Here is a 16,950-nt window from a genome sequence, read left to right as displayed (position 1 = left end):
AAAGTTGCCACCTCCAACTCCAGTCAAGGCAATCAGGAGCTTCCTCGGGCATGCCGGTTTTTACCGGAGATTCATAAGAGACTTTTCAAAAATTACCAACCCTCTCTGTAAGTTGTTAGAAAAAGATCACCCCTTCTTGTTTTCTGATGATTGCAGGGTAGCATTCGAGGAGCTGAAAAAGAAGCTGGTCACAACACCCATCATTGTTGCCCCCGACTGGGAGCAGCCATTTGAACTCATGTGTGATGCCAGTGACTACGCAGTGGGGGCAGTGCTGGGACAACGGAAAGACAAACTAATGCATCCAATCTACTATGCCAGTAGAACGCTGAGTGGCGCCCAGCTGAACTACACTGTGACTGAGAAGGAGATGTTGGCCGTGGTGTTTGCTTTCGATAAATTCAGATCATACCTGATCGGCTCTAAAGTAATTGTATACACTGATCATGCAGCTCTCAGGTACTTGATTGAGAAGAAGGAGTCTAAACCGCGCCTGATTCGTTGGGTGCTGTTATTGCAAGAGTTCGACCTCGAAAGTTATGACCGTAAGGGCACAGAAAATCAAGTCGCTGATCATCTATCATGACTTGAAGGAGCTGAACATTCAGATGAGGTTGAGGACATTCTGGAAAGCTTTCCAGACGAACAACTGCTCGCTACAAGTCTTGAGGAAGTTCCATGGTATGCAGACTTTGCAAACTACTTGGCGTGCGGTATAGTTCCCTATGATCTTTCCTCTGTACAAAAGAAAAGTTTTATCGTGACTGTTGCATGTATTATTGGGATGAACCTTATCTGTTTCGAATATGTGTTGACAATATGATCCGGAGGTGTGTCCCGGAGATAGAACAATCTTCTGTTTTGCAGGCATGTCATGCATCAGCGTATGGAGGGCATTTTGGAGGAGTCAGGACAACCGCGAAAGTGCTAGAGGCCGGTTTCTTTTTACCAACAGTGTTTAAAAATGCACACCAATGGGTGAAGGGCTGCAATTAATGTCAGCGAACCGGGAACATTTCCCGTCGCCATGAGATGCCCATGAACCCGATTCAAGAGGTGGAAGTGTTTGATGTCTGGGGAATTGACTTCATGGGACCCTTCGTCAGCTCCTTTGGCAATAAGTACATACTTGTTGCTGTAGATTATGTGTCCAAATGGGTAGAAGCTGCAGCATTCCCACTAATGATGCAAGAATGGTGGTGGGGTTTTTGAAGAAGAACATATTCACTCGTTTTGGGACACCGAGAGCTATTATCAGTGACGGAGGCACCCACTTCTGTAATCGAGCATTTGAGAAGTTGCTAGCGAAGTATGATGTGCATCACAAGGTGGCAACACTGTATCATCCGTAGACAAGTGGACAGGTGGAAGTGTCTAATAGAGAGATAAAGAGTGTATTGACCAAGACAGTAAACGCCACAAGAACTGATTGGGCGAAAAAGCTAGATGATGCACTCTGGGCTTATAGAACTACTTTTAAAACACCAATTGGTATGTCACCATATAAGTTGGTGTTCGGGAAGGCCTGCCACTTGCCAGTGGAACTTGAACATAAAGCTTGGTGGGCACTAAAACAGCTGAAACTAGACATTGAGGCTGCGGGCACAACGAGAATCACTGAATTGCATGAGCTTGACGAGTTCTGATATCTGGCTTTTGAGAGCACAAGGTTGTACAAGGAAAGAATGAAGAGATTGCATGACCAGAACATTGTTGAGCGATATTTCAGCCCCGGGGACATGGTATTGCTCTATAACTCCAGATTAAGGCTATTCCCGGGTAAACTCAAGTTACGATGGTCTGGCCCATTTCGAGTGATCGAAGTATTCCCTTCAGGGGCTGTGGAGATTGCCTCAGAGAAAGAATCTCACACATTTAGAGTCAATGGGCAGAGATTGAAATTATACGTTGGCATGAATGAATCAAAGGAACTGTCAGAGATCCACCTGATTGAACCTCAGAGGTCGAGCGAGCCTTAAATGCATTTGTCTGCGTCGTGCCGCGACATTAAATCAAGCGCTGCATGGGAGGCAACCTATTGAATTGTTGTAATCGTCGTGCCACGACACTAACTAAGGCGCTAGTTGGGAGGCAACCCAACGATAGTAGTAGTTGTTTATTGTGAGTTTTGAGAAGTACTAACCAATGCAGGTGACAATGGGCGGATGATAAGGCCATCTAAAGTGGTAAGAACAGGTGAAAAATATGAAAAAAATCGTGCCCAGGAGCGCGCCCGCGCTTGTAGCCGCGCATATGGGCAAGTGTTCTGCCTTAGCTCAAAATACTAGCACGACCGCGCTAGTGGCCGCGCTACTAGCGCGACCGCGCTACTAGCGCGACCGCGCTACTGAACGCGCTAGTGGCCGCACATATCGATGAGTGTTATGCCTGGACTAGCGCGGCCGCGCTCGTACAGCGCTACGACCGCGCTAGTACCGCCTAAAATCTGATGCTTTTGGTTGTTATTTTAATTTTTTTTTAAATGTTAACGTTTTTTTTATTTATTCTAAATTACCCCCCCCCCTCTTCAATCCCAACTCTCCCCCACTGATCCAAACACATTCAAACGCCCTCCCCAACCCTAAACCCCCTTCTTTTTCACAAACTCCCCTCTTCTTCAACTCACTTCTATCTTTTTCAACTTTCCCCAAGTCTCAAGCACACTCCCCTCTCCTCTTCTGCGCTTCTCCTAACAATCTCCCACTACAGGTATGCCTTCTAGGTACCATTTTTTCGTTTATGTTCTTTTTTTTTACTTTTCTGATTTTCATTTTTTTATTTTTGTATTTATGTAGTTGTTGTTCTTGCTTTTGTTTAGTCGAAATCTGTAGTATATGTTGTAGTAAGTGTGGGTGGAATGGTTGGTGGAGTTAGAGCGTGAATTAGTTATGCTTGTGGGTACATTGTGGCGGTTTTGGGGTGGTCAAATGTTTGAAATGGGTTGTGGTTACTGAATGCCCACAAGGTGTTTGTGTATATGCCTTAGTGACTGTAATACTGTACTTGTGACCAATTATGCGTGTGAAGTCTGAGTAACCGCATTGCGTCACAAGTTTGTGTTGGGCTGTGCTAATGTTCTCCCGTTTTCCAGGTACTATGGCTCCATCTCGGAAACGCCGCGCCACAGGTGCCTCTTCTAGCAGCCAAGCCGGCTCGTCCAGGGCATGTGGGGCAGCCCTTGCCCGCCCCTTTGATAGTAACAGATTTGTCTCTGCCAAGGCTCAGGACCGCTTTGCGGATAAGGCCTCTAAAAAGTCGATTCCGAAGAGGGGAATTGACATAGGATTGGTCCAGCTACACTGCCCTCACATCTACACTGAGCTGGTGAGGCGGGGGTTGCAAACTTTCATTGATGAGCCGGGCGAAGGCAATGTAATGGTGGTTAGAGAATTTTACGCTAATGTGAAGGAGCATGTCGATGGCGTAGTCACGGTGCGCTGAAAGGCGGTGAATGCCTCTGTTGAGGCTATACGGATGGCCTACCAGCTGCCCCCTCCCGTAGATCCTTATGATGACTTTTATGTGGGGTATGGCAGAACATACGCGCATTAGGAGACGTTCTTTGAAACAATTTGTGTACCCGGAAAGGAGGTTGTCTGGATGAAGTATGGTAAGAAGTTCCACTCCTCGGCACTAACCTTTGAAGGGAAGTGCTGATTTTATATTATCAACAACCGTCTGCTCCCGTCCTCCAACACTACGGAGGTGAATAGCCCTCGAGCGGCTCTGATCTAGTGCTTCGTCAATGGTCACAACTTTGACATGGCCAGAGTGAATCATGAGGAGATGTTCATCCGCTGTCCAATCAAAAGGTATGGGTTCTTTTTTCCGTCATTGGTTACGAAACATTACAGGGCAGCTAGGGTGCCGGAAAATCTCGCGGTGGATGGGATCGTGCCAAAAGACCGCAAGTTCCGGGCGGACAAGGTAACCACTGGTAAGGAGCCGGCGGCAGCAGGTGGTGAAGATAGTAGTGGCTCTGATGACTCTGAGGATGAGGAGGCTGAGCAGGAGGACGTGGAGGCCGAGCCACATGCACATGAGCAAATTGCAGCAACTGCAGCACCATCTGGGACTGCAACACCTTCTGAAGCTGCTCGGGGTTCACGGTTCACCACTTTGGAGCAGGAAGTAGCTGGGTTGTGTACCTCGGTCACTGACTTGGGTACCCGTGTTGACGCGGTGGCTGACCGGCAAGTGAAATTGGAGAAGAAAATCTTAGGCTGGCTGAGAGCTCTGGGTCGTGCTTGTTATTTGAACCCAGACACCGTCTCCGATCAGGAGTGATCTTTCAGGGAAGTTCCTTTGCCTCACTGTTCCTTAATTTTATGCCATGAGGACATGGCTACCTTTTAAGTGTGGGGTGGGGGATACTTCAATGTGTGTGTGTACATGGAACAAATTGATTGTTTGATGTTTTCTTCTTCTTGATTGTTTTTTTTCTTGTTTTTGTGTGGTTTGAGTGATAGTTAATTTAGGTAAGTGTAAAGTAGATAAGTTGACTTGTCCCGACGACGGATCTCTCTCGACGGGGTTCTTGAGGGACTAAGTCGACGAAAGAAAAAAAAATGGAATATGGAGACTCTTCCTGATGACGGATCCCTTAGACAATTTTCTTGAGGGAAGTAAGTCTAGAGAAAAGACCAAAAAGATTTTTTTTATTTTTAGGTAGTGTAGTAACTCCCCCTTGGTTTTTCTTTGGGCTACGGTTCTTTTCCAAGGGTTTAGCTTGAACCGGGTGTAGGTAGTTTTTGTTTATTTTGTTTTTCTATAGTATTTAGTAGTATTGATGGGCTATGAGCTGAAATCGAAAGAGAAACCCTTGGCGTTGATACACCTAAACACAATAGACGCTAGAGTGTAACGCTTAGTCTCAGTGGTTAATTCTTGCTAAAGTGCCTTAAATTGTATGTTTGTTACTGACTCGAATACTCAAACGAGAGTGTCTTGATAAGCCGGTCTAGAGTGAGTCATGTGCCATGTGTGTGTGGGTTATATTGTATTCCATGTTGTGCATTAGATGCCTAGAACTTGCCCCGTGTGTTTGCAAAGCGAAATAGCAGTTTCATTCAGTCTTAGAAGTGATATAGGCATTTCTTTGTTGAGTCAGACATATAAAGTAGACCCACCTAAATGTAATACATCGTAGTCAACCCCGTTGAGCCTATAAGCCTGTTTCTTAGGCAACCACATTGCGAACCTTACCCAATTGTTTGAATGAATATCTGTTTGAACCCCTTTACTTCCCATAACCACTTGAATGGTATTGAAACTATGCAAAAGCAAAAGTGTGGGGTGGTGGTTTGGTTTTTGAGTGGAACCGATGAAATAGAGGAAATGTGCAGTGTTTGGACAAGTAAAAGAATAAGCGCCACCTAAAAGAAAGAAAAAAAAGATTTTGTTTTGAGCAAATGTATTAGTCGATAAGTGGTGGTTTGTTGCAATTGCACCTAATGGAGTGGGATGTTGTAAATAAAAATGAGGTGGAATATCTGGTTGACATAAGTATGGTTTTGAAAGTTAATGTGATTGTATTAAAAGTACTTAGGGAGGTTAGTCACTATATCCAAATATATCCTACCCGTCCCTTAGCCTACATTACAACCAAGTGAAGTCCTAATTGATCTTAGACTGAGTGGCCTCGATTAGTAGAGTAGTACACTACGGGCAAGCCTATGGTGCATCTTTGTGGCATGTGAATGTTCTTTGTGAGAGTGAGCGAATTTTGTTTATCTACGTTCCTAATTGTTCTTGAAGTTAATATTTGTGGAACTACTCTCTTGTGTGATGTGAGGGCATGTGATTCATGAAGGAAAGGCAAGTCTTGACCTCTGTAAAGGGTAATTTGAGTAAGTATGAATATTGCACGGCACGTGAGAGTCGACTTTTTAGGCAAGGATTGTTCACTACTAGGCGTAATTTTGGTAATTTGTTCTTGGTGTGATACGTTAGGGAAAAATGCTTAGTGAAGGGACCTCTATAGAGTGTGGTGGATTGCTCGAGGACTAGCAATGATTTAAGTGTGGGGTGTTGATAATAGGCTAGATTCATGCAATTTGGCGACTGTTTATGCCCCAGCTTGATTATGTTTCACTGTTATAATATAGTTAAATGGGCTCTAATTGTGAATTTCACACTTTGCAGGAGTGAGTGGCATGCATGAGGCCTTAAATCTGTATCTGGAGCTAAATTGAAGCAAGAAAAGCCCCTAGAAGTTGAGTACGTGGGAAGACGAGAGAAAGAAGAGATAAAATGAAGACCTGGACTAGCGCGTCCACTAGCGCGATCGCGCTAGCCCAGGAAGTCGAGGCAGAATGATAGGCTATATGTGCGGTCATTAGCGCATTCACTAGCGCGACCGCGCTAGCCCAGTTCCGAAAAATTAAACTTCAGGGGTGAATTTGGAAGTTCGGGGGGCAAATCCACTTAACCTATAGAAGGTCTAGCTCGCCCAAGAGATTATTATCAAGGTTTTCATAACTTAGTTCAAGGCAAGGAGAGGCAAGAGGCAATGAGGATAATTCAACATCGGGTTCTTCCTTTCTTCCTTTTGTATTTTACGATTTGTGATGAATTTGAATATTGTTATGATGAACGCTAGTATGAGTAGCTAAATATCTAGTCTAAGGTTTTGATGGAACCTATTGAAGGATGAACTTCTTGTTATGTTAATATAGTTTGCCCAGTTTAATCTCTGTTTGTTCAACTACGTTCTTGTTGTAGTTAATTGATAGGATCCTCAATTAGTTGTGCCTATTTAGTGTGCATAACTCGGGAGAGAGTGCATATTTAGGTCATTGTTGAACAACACCACTTCCAAAGTATATGATGGATCAATAATCGAGGGTTTAAAGGCGAGATTAGGGATAACGAAGCCTTGGGTGCAATCTAAAGTGAGCTGTAATAAACAAAGCCAGCTAGCGTAACTCGGGAGAGTGCGTCTAGTAAATTTTCGTGATTACTCGGGAGAGATTTGCGGTAATAAGAGTGCTCATGATTGATAGAGACGATTAGGCAATTCTATGTGAAACATAACCGGAAGGGATTCCATCAATAGGGGAAATCATAACCTTAGAACCTTCTCTTAATTGTTTATAACTTAATCATAGTTAGTTTTCAGTTGCTTATTTACATTCATTCATAGTTAGTAGAAACATCCTTAATTGTTATTCAGAAAGTTTGGGAAGTTGATTACGTAGAATTTCGTAAGTCTAACGAGAGTAATTGATAGGTTAATTCCTTGTGGGTTCGACTCTGGGCTAAATACTCAGATTATATTTGCAACGTCCACGTGTCCTTTTTATAAGGCATAGTTGGGCGTGATTAAGTGTCAAGGCCTGCGAAGAAAGAAAGGAAGTCAAGCAAGAAAAAATGAACGCAAGTGCAATATTAATGAAGGGAACTAAAACTTACCCTACTCAGAAGTCGTCGGGCCTCATCGAAGAGACTCGATGCATCTCCCAGGTCGATAACATCTTCGACCCCCGTAAAGCAACCACGGAATATATCCTTCCCTTCGTGGACCGTTCCCACATCGGGGGTCTCCATTGCCCGGGCCTCCTGAATTTGCCCCTCAGAAATTGTGGGGAGGGGCGGAGAATCACCAATATCAATTGCCTCAAGCAAGACACTTGGGGCGTTCTCTCTATTTTGAAGAGTCTCAGGACCGGTCCTTCAGGCACGTCCACCGATTGTTCATCACGGTGGGAGGCATTTTCAGTAACCTCCGACGACTCGGGGACTTTGCTCGGGCTATCTCTCGAGATCTCCTCGGTCCGAGGCTGAACCTCCTCGATTATCACCGGTTCAACAGCCTTTGGGACCTCGGCACTCCTCTTTCGAGCCACTAGCTCGAAGTCAGCATCTTCGTCTTCCTCATCTTCCTCCCTTAGCCACTGAGCTACGTCGGCAGGCAGGGTGATGGTGTCTTTCTTTGACCTGCGAGCCTTGCTCTTCTTGGGCTTCGGAGTATCAGAGGGTGAGACCCTTTTTCTTTTCTTTTCCTTCGATGGCTTCGGGACCGGGGGCGGAACCTCCTCCCCGGACGAGGGCCTCATATCGGCATCTTTCCCAAGGCCCGTATGAAAGGAAATCAAGTAAGTATAAGAGGAAAACATTTTAAGGCCATCAGATACGTAAAGAAAAGGAGGCTTACCATGAGTGTTTTTAGCCTCGCATCGGCCCCTTGCTAAATTGCACCATAAGCTCTCAGCATACGAGGAGGACGAAGCTAGGGTCCAAACCCAGCTCTAGAGGTCCGGAATCGCACCAGGCATCCAAGCGACTGCTACATCACAGAAAAGGATGATAGTAATAAGAATTAAAAGAAGCAAAAAAGTAAATAAAAAGCTAAAGGAAGGTCGGACTTACACTCCAAATTCCACTTCTTAGGAAATGGCATCTTCTCAGGCGGAATTAGGCCGAAAGTTTTCACTCGAATTAACTGACCCATCCACCCTCAATCTTTGTCCTTGTCTATGCTCGAGAACAACACCTTGGTGGCCCGACGCTGAAGCTTTATCAACCCGCCTCGAAAAAGACGGGGCCTGTACAACCTGATAAGGTGGTCCAGGGTGAAAGGCGTTCCTTCTTTTTTGCTCGCGAAAAATCGGAACAAAATGACTATCCACTAAAAAGAAGGGTGGATCTGGCCTAGGGTTATTTGGTATTGGTGGCAGAAGTCGATAATGACGAGATCGACATGGCCCAACGTGAAAGGATAAGTGTAAACACTTAAAAACCCTTCCACGTAGGTAGTGATATCTTCCTCGAGAGACGGAATCACCACCTCTTTCTTCTCCCAATGGCAGTCTTCCTTGACCTGCTCGAGGTCGCTTTCAGTTATGGAGCACATGTACCTAGACATTGGCTCACACCGATCAGGGACAGAAGAAGTTTTCTTGACTTTGAAGTCGGAAGAAATACCACACCCCATCTTGGGAACGCATTCCTTAGGGCGCGACTCCACCGGTGTTTTGTCGACGGCCGGCCGCAATGAAGAGGCTTTTTCCTTTTGAGGAACAGTTTTTGTTGTCTTCGCCATTTTTGTGTAAAGAAAGAAGAAGAGGTGTTTTGAGGAAGGGTTGGTAACGGAGCGGAACTGAAGGCTTAGAAGATGTGAAAAGCTTAGAAGATTTGCAGATAGATTTGAAGAACTCCAAGGGATTTTGAAGATTAGTACGAGAAAAATCCAAAGTAAAGTTTGAGGAAGTGAGAAGAAGACCTATTTATGGATTCACGACGTCGGTTCAAAGGCGCTGGTGGCCGATCGCTAACTGACACTCGTTAATGATCTTGGAAACTGAACCGACGGGACGTTTCGATCGCTTACGTTGCTTACTCCACGAGGATGATGTCATGATGGATTGAGGTACGAAATCGAAGGCTCAATTCATTTATTCTCATTACATTCCGAGAAACGAGGGGACTATCTGTATATGGTTAAAACCGGGCCTACCTGATTTTGCCATTTGATCGAGGTAAGGGAACTGCGTCGAGGGGTAGCCTCGTAATAAATTAGACCAGAGCACGAAGACGAGGCATCGAGTCCAAGGATCGAGGTGCCTATCGAGATCGAGGCCAGTAGCGACCAAGACCAAATATGAAAAACTTCGAGCAAAGCGCAATAACGGAAAGGCGAGATATTCGTGACTAGCCGGAGATCATGGCGTAAATCTCGGAACAGATCAAATCAAGGGTGGTTATCTAGTTAATCATGGGATTTACTTTCATAGTTAGAATTGTACCTTAAATAGGATTCCTCTACTATATAACGGGGGTCGTAATCATCTTGTAGATGGGCATTGATACAGATCAAAGCAATACAATATTCTCTCTTTAATTCTCTTGTTTATCAGTTTGTTGCTTTTAGTTGTTCTTGCTCTACTAGCTCGAGTGTATTCCAACTCGAGGGCTCTGTTCAAACACTGATTAGCTTTACATTATTGTCGATTTCCATTACTTATCATTGCGTCTCTCAATTGGTATTGAGTGAAATTGCGTATCCTTAAAACCACATTATAAGTTTAATTGTTATCCACTTTTTAGGGTAAACAGATACAAATTGGGTAAAATAAATTTGGAGTAGTTCGTCTTGATGGCTAGTTCAATTTAAATCACTCATGTACTTAGCACGAGCCAAATCTATCAAAAATCACATCGCCATGTGTTTTAATAATGTTGTAACGCTTCCCATGGTGGAACTGCCATTAAGCTAAACTAAGGAAAGCAAAGAAAAAACAAAAGGAAAAATATAGAGAAAAGAGATTGATTTCATTCAGCATAAAGAAAGAGAAGTACACAATATTTTAAGAAGAGAGCAGCCTAACAAACTAGACACGTGTCGGCAGCGGCAGTGACACCTTTAGGGACTGAAAAGTAAATAGCAAGGACTCAAATGATAATAGCTAAACGTAGGACCCAAAAGCATAAAACACAAAAAGCTTCTACAAATTCTTAGACTCGATTGTGCACCTACACCCATTGCTGTATTCCATCCCCTTTTAAACAACCTCCTCAAGGTTGGAAATGGAACAAACAAGTGATAACCAAATTTCACCCAATCAGTAATTTTGTTCATGAAGATTGCAGATGCTTCATTGTCCTTGAGGTTACTAAGAGGCTCCTCCTCCACCGTCAAAGATGAAAATATTCATCTCTCTACCTTTTTCATTCATCCAAGACCAATGGCGGTACCAACCTCATTGTTGTAATTTGCAAGTAACTTCCTTTTACAAACACCAATTACTTTGGAATAGCCAAGATCCAAGTAAAATAATAATATTGTAAGACAGAGATTGCTCCTGAATACCAAGTGAACAAAACTAGCATAACAGAGAACACATTACCAACATCTAGACCATATAAGAGTTGTCCAAGTGGAATAATGAACAAGTTCGAAACAATGATCATTATCATAATTTTGAGCTTAATAACAATATCAGTCAAAACAATGATTTTCCATCCATCAATAGCTTTAATCAATTGCTAATAAGCTTCTGAAAAGATCCCGTGACATTTTTCTGATGTTGCTACAAGTGGAGCAGTTTCTCTTGGTGCATTATAAATTAATGATGAGCTCCAGCAACCCTATATCTCCGTTTTCTTTGCATCATTTCGCAAAAGAATAATGTCATTTAATGTTTACCTAGTGTACCACAATGAGCAACAAAAAAATACCTAAATAACCTTCCATTATTTTGATCAAATTAAGATACTAAAATGGGACTTTGCTGACAAGTAGTAAAGATCCTTAAACTTCTGACTTCACCACAAATATACAACTTTCAATTGTTCCCAATACTACCTTCTCGAAAGCGACCCAAGAAAATATAACATGAAGAAATAGAGCAACCATAAAACATAAAGCACCAAGAGTCATGTAATGAGTTAAGAAATAAATTGAATTTATTTATGTTCAACTTGCTGCATGTGGCAGGGGGTTCCAGAGAGAGAAAAAAGACTTCAAAGTTAAATATTTCATTTGAAATAACTGTTGGTGATAGTGCAGAAATGGTAGTTGATTCAGGAAGAACCTAGCTATGGCTAGACAAGAGGATACAGATAAATCAGCAGATCGTGCAAGATAAACCTAGTGAACCCCAGCATAGGGAATTCAGTCTCACAGATACGACATCGTAATCCTTGAGAAATATTCAGATAGGAGTTGAGGTAGTTATAGTTGCCGTAAAAAGTGTTACGGAAATAAAAGAGAGTGCCACTGGGGAGACAAAAAAAAATATTTGAGTTCAGAAGTAACCCTGCGAGAGCAAGGGCACGAAGGTATATAATTGAGGATATTTATAAGTGAGTAAGAACATCAAAAATTTCGTCAGGTATATGATGGGATAAGCTCACAGCTTTACAAGAGTCAGAGAGTCTTCCATAAATGCTACAATGAAAGACTAGTTGAGGAAATAAGGAAGAAGGCTTCAAACAAAGCATAGTGACCTAAATAAATAATGGTCTTGTAACAATAGTCTCACTACGTCATTATATGCTCTCCATAACAAAGTGGCACCTGTCGTAACTGAGGAATGGGAAGTAAAATCCAAAGTAATATTCGAGATCATATGAGTTTCACAAAATTCCAATATATGTGGTCACTAAGATAAGCCAAATATTCATGCAACAAGTGGGAGAACGACCAAGAAAGGTAATTGCTTACTTTTAACGAAAGCTGAGAAGGGACGAAAGGAATTCTTCGATCTATGACCCAGAGTTAGTTACGTTATGAACACACTTAAGATTTCAGAGTGTTATCCATGCAGCATATATGTTGACAATGATACAGCTATAGGAGACTCCAGTATAAGTTAAAAGAAAGAATTGACTCCACGTCACAAACAAAAGCTTGAATTGCTAGAAGGTTATATCATGGATGTTCCATAGGATCGATGAGGGGCTAAAGTAATAACTAGTACCCTAAGCCGCAGATCAGAAGATAAAGTAAGCCTACTTAAAGGCTGAGATAGAGAAGGAAACTAAAGAGTTACATCAGCAAAGTGAATTAGGAGTCTGATTATTAGACCCCGATGAGTATAGAAATCGTGATTTAGAATATTATAGAATCACTCAAAATATCAGAGGTACGGAAGAGTTAGTACAACGGACATATTCTATAATGCCTCTACCATAAATCTAGTTAGAACAGTACCAACCTCATAAGAAGTCAGTATGAAGCTTTCGGTGGATTGTGTATGCACATGATGTACAAGTATTATAGTAGAGCTTTAAGGTGTGGATGTGAATTGCACCTATGTGGAAGAGAGGTTATGAAAGATATAGAAGATATGATGCAAGATTTAAAGGTAAGTAAGGTACATGTGAAGAAGGTACGAGATGCCCAAGTACAGAATCTACAAATAATCCAGATATCAGATAGAGGGTTGGAAGCGTCACAATTCTGTATCAAGAAATGATAGTGGTGTCGTTGGTGGCATATTTTTCAGCATGCGGTTTCTAGATATAGAGAGGTCTATTTAAGAGAGTAAATAAGAGTTAGAGACGATATGATGTCTCGCTTGAGGTTCCAAAATAACATAAGGAAATATATGGTGCTTGCAATTTAAAAGAAGGTTGCGAGTAGTATAAATAGATATATGTAGGTCGCAAGCTAAAGTATGGTAGAGCGACAAGGTTTTAGCTAGACAGGACTAAGGATAAGAAAAGGTGAGTGAGAAGGTGACGAGAATAGGTAAGTCCTCGGGATTAAAACCATCACAACAAGAGAGCTGATGGTTTCCATAAAGTTATAAAAAGCTTAGTATAACATGAGTGAGCTTAGAGGAGTTTAAGACTAGGAGAATTTATAAAAAGATAGAATGCTGCCCTAATGGTAGAATAAGGGTGTAATTGTGATAGATAAGAGGATGACGTTTAGACCTTTGATTGGGTGATGATTCAAAGAAAAGGGATTTCATGAATTGTACAGGGTTATAATACGCCCATAAGGTGAATCATGTTGGAATGCTATGAAATACAGTTAGTGAAGTATTGTATCACCCCTAGCTGGATCAAGCAAATAACTTCAGATGTTTCCTGATGCAACATGAGCCCTAACGACATGTATTACAAAAGAGGTTTCAAGTGATCAATGATAGATTATAGATCAACATTAAGGTGAATCAACAATAGATGGGTACAAGTTCCAATGTACGAGATGAGATTTCTTTGTTATTCTTAAGATCAATAGTAATGAGGAAGCACTAAAGGACTTAGATTTATACATATAGGATAAGCAGCGAGAAAGTAACCTGGAGTTGGGTAGCAAACCACGGTAATAGTAAACCGAAGTAAGTGTTATTGTATAGTATAACCTACCAAGATGTAGTAAAGCCATAAGGATAGATATACAAGGCTATGAAACAAGATATAGCAATAGTCATACGTTTGTTAAAGTACCAAGCAAATGACTTCAGTACACCTATATATGCCTAGAGGGACAACTTGCCATAGTTCTGTATATATTCACAAAGTGAGGCCTAGAGATTGGCTAAAAGCTGAAGGAAGTAGGATAGAAGAGTCGCATAGGCGCACATACAGGCTGCATGATAGAAGGTCGCAACAACTACGAGATTTGAAGAATTTCGACGACAAGTCGTGGTGTGAGAAAGAGACCTAAAGGGGGAATGCCCTAGCCTTCAAATTTATACACAAAACAGTTGCCTAGATGGCAAGGACAATATTAAAATATTCGTAAGAGCTATGGGTTATGAGACTAATAGACGCATTAGTCAACATTCGAGGACGAATGTTCCAAAGGGGGGAATGATGTTACACCCCATATTTGCGTACATGAGACTATTCGTAAGTCAATTGATGTAAGCTCTGAAATGAGATCAACTTTGAAAGTACATAAAGTAATTTAAGGTTTTGAAGGCCTAGAAGCTAAATGAATTGAAGAAAATAAGTTTCGTCGAAAGTCGACAAGTTGGAAATGTTGTAACATGTACTCTTGGGGCGAGAATAGGGTGTTTAAAATTATACAGAGATTATGTTATGAGTTATTTTAGTCGTATGATAGACGTGCGTTATGATTTGAAGTCAAGCGAGTTGTTGAACAAAAGTTGAAAAAGGTCATCACAAGTTACATTCATAAATGTGTTGAAACTTAGGTCAAATGTAACTGCGATTTTCTCCCAATATACTTAGAGTTACGGGATGTTACACCCATCAAATTGAAGCTCTATGAGTCTATTTTCTAAATCATTAAACCGTTTATCAACACGACATGGTAGTAGAGAGATATATGTATTTTTACGAGACTGTGCAGGCTGCTAGGTGACAAGTAGGTGTGTCACCTACTTGGTTAAATGAGAGCCCAAAAAGAGGCAATTTCGGGTCAGCCAAAGAGACCATTTAAGGGATTATCTGCAATATAAAACTCATTATATATCATAAATAACCAGACCTAAACCCCTGCAAACTTCCTCCCAAAAATTACCCACAAACCCTAATTGATTTTCTCTCTCTTTCAAGTTCTAATTGGGAGTAAAACCTAGAGTTTGAAGAACCAAGATAAGGGCTGAGTTATCCAACAAATAAGGTAAGTTTGCTGCTCTCTTTCATCCATTTTTTCTGCTTAAATTCATGGTAAGTCGTTCTATACTTTTAAGAACTCACGAGACGGTGATCGGAAGCCGTAAGTTCGAGTTACTCACTTGTAGCGGACTGTTTTGTGGATTGTTTTGTGTTGCTGTTGGACTGCGTATTTTACTACTGTTTTTTGGAGTTTTGGGGGAGTAAGGGTGTGGAAAAATACCATATAGATTTAGGGTGGTAGGCTGGTCGTTCGTCGTAACATTTCCGGGTCGTTTGACACTAGTACGGTGGTCGTTTTGTGTATGAAAAGATTGGAGTGTGTTGGGCTGTTTTGTAGTATTTGATGGTGTAATATAAGGCTGGAAAATAATGTATATATGTTGCTATTCTTGTGCTATTGTGTTGTTGGAGTTATCTTGAATTTGGAGGAAGTAAGGATTATAAGGGAGATGCTGCCCGTTGTTATATGAAATAAGCTTGTCGTCCGTTGTGCGATAGTTGTACCTTTCATAACTTGATGATAGTATTATTATCATTGTTGTAGATTAAGGTGAAAAGAGGCGAGTTCAACTTGTTGATTGGAAAGATTGTGATAAGGTATGTTAAGGCACATCCTTCTTTCTTTTGGCATGATCTAAAGTGAAATGAATACGCTATTTCATAATGGATATGCTCCTAGCAACTAAGGTTGTCCATGTTGCACCTATTGTGCAACCACTGATCAGTTGGGTTTACCGAGCTCCACGTGGCCGGGTACGATTCTACCGAGCTTTATGATGGCCGAGTACGTTTTTACCGAGTCCTCTTTGATGCCGGGTACGGTATGATGATGATGATGCCCACAAAGGCGTATGTTTTTAAAAGTTTATGTATATATATGTATTATGCATTTCATGTCAGTAGCCCCCAGAGGCACTCAGATGTTACAGGTTGTATCTCCTCTATCTCTCTTTACATTACTGTTCTTGTTTATGCTTTCCTGCCTTACATACTCGGTACTTTATTCGTACTGACGTCCCTTTTGCCTGGGGACGCTGCGTTTCATGCCCGTAGGTCCCGATAGATAGGTTGACATTCCTCCTAGTAGGCTATCAGCTCAGCGAAAGGTGTTGGTGCACTCCACTTGCTCCGGAGTTGCCTATTTGGTCAGTATAATTTGGACATGTATTGATTGGTATGGCGGGGCCCTGTCCCGACCTTTATGATTTTATGTACTCTTAGAGGCTTGTACACAGATGTCAGGTGTATGGATACTTGTATGGCTTTGTCGGCCTATGTTTTGAGTTTAGAAATGGTCATGTCGGCCTTATAGGCCCGTATGTCACATATATAAGTTTGTATATCATGTTGGGTCGTCATATATTGAGTATTCCCTTATGTTTTATTCTTGTTATCTCATGACGGGTTTTCTGGCTCATTTACCCATGATTGTATGATAAGAAAGATATGCTGTGTTGGTACTCGGTTGAGTAAGGCACCGGGTGCCTGTCGCGGCCCTTCGGTTTGGGTCGTGACAAAAATGGTATTTCTCGGATTGAGCCAATTGTTTGATTAATAGTTCCACTAGCAAACCTTTTCTGCAAATATGACTCCGAACGGCTCGAATCTAGCCAAAATAACTTTATACTATAAATTGTATACGGTAAAATCAGAGGAGCCGATTTCATGGCCATTACGGTGCTCCATAGACATGCCTCCTAAGGCTCGAAACAAGGCTCGAGATGCAACCTCGAAGGGTTCCCAAGCGCTCGCCTCTGGAGCAATGCAGATCGATAGCTATGATGGAGAAATGGGAAGTTCCCTAGGCACCTGATTAAAGCTGACCAAGCCTATTAGGCTAGTACAAGCCTGTACAGTGGCATTAAATGGTTGTACCAGCCCCATATCTTTGTAATAAATGCATCTGTA

Source organism: Nicotiana attenuata, unplaced genomic scaffold, assembly GCF_001879085.1.
Source record: "Nicotiana attenuata strain UT unplaced genomic scaffold, NIATTr2, whole genome shotgun sequence".
NCBI lineage: Eukaryota > Viridiplantae > Streptophyta > Magnoliopsida > Solanales > Solanaceae > Nicotiana > Nicotiana attenuata.
This window is presented reverse-complemented; position numbering follows the sequence as displayed.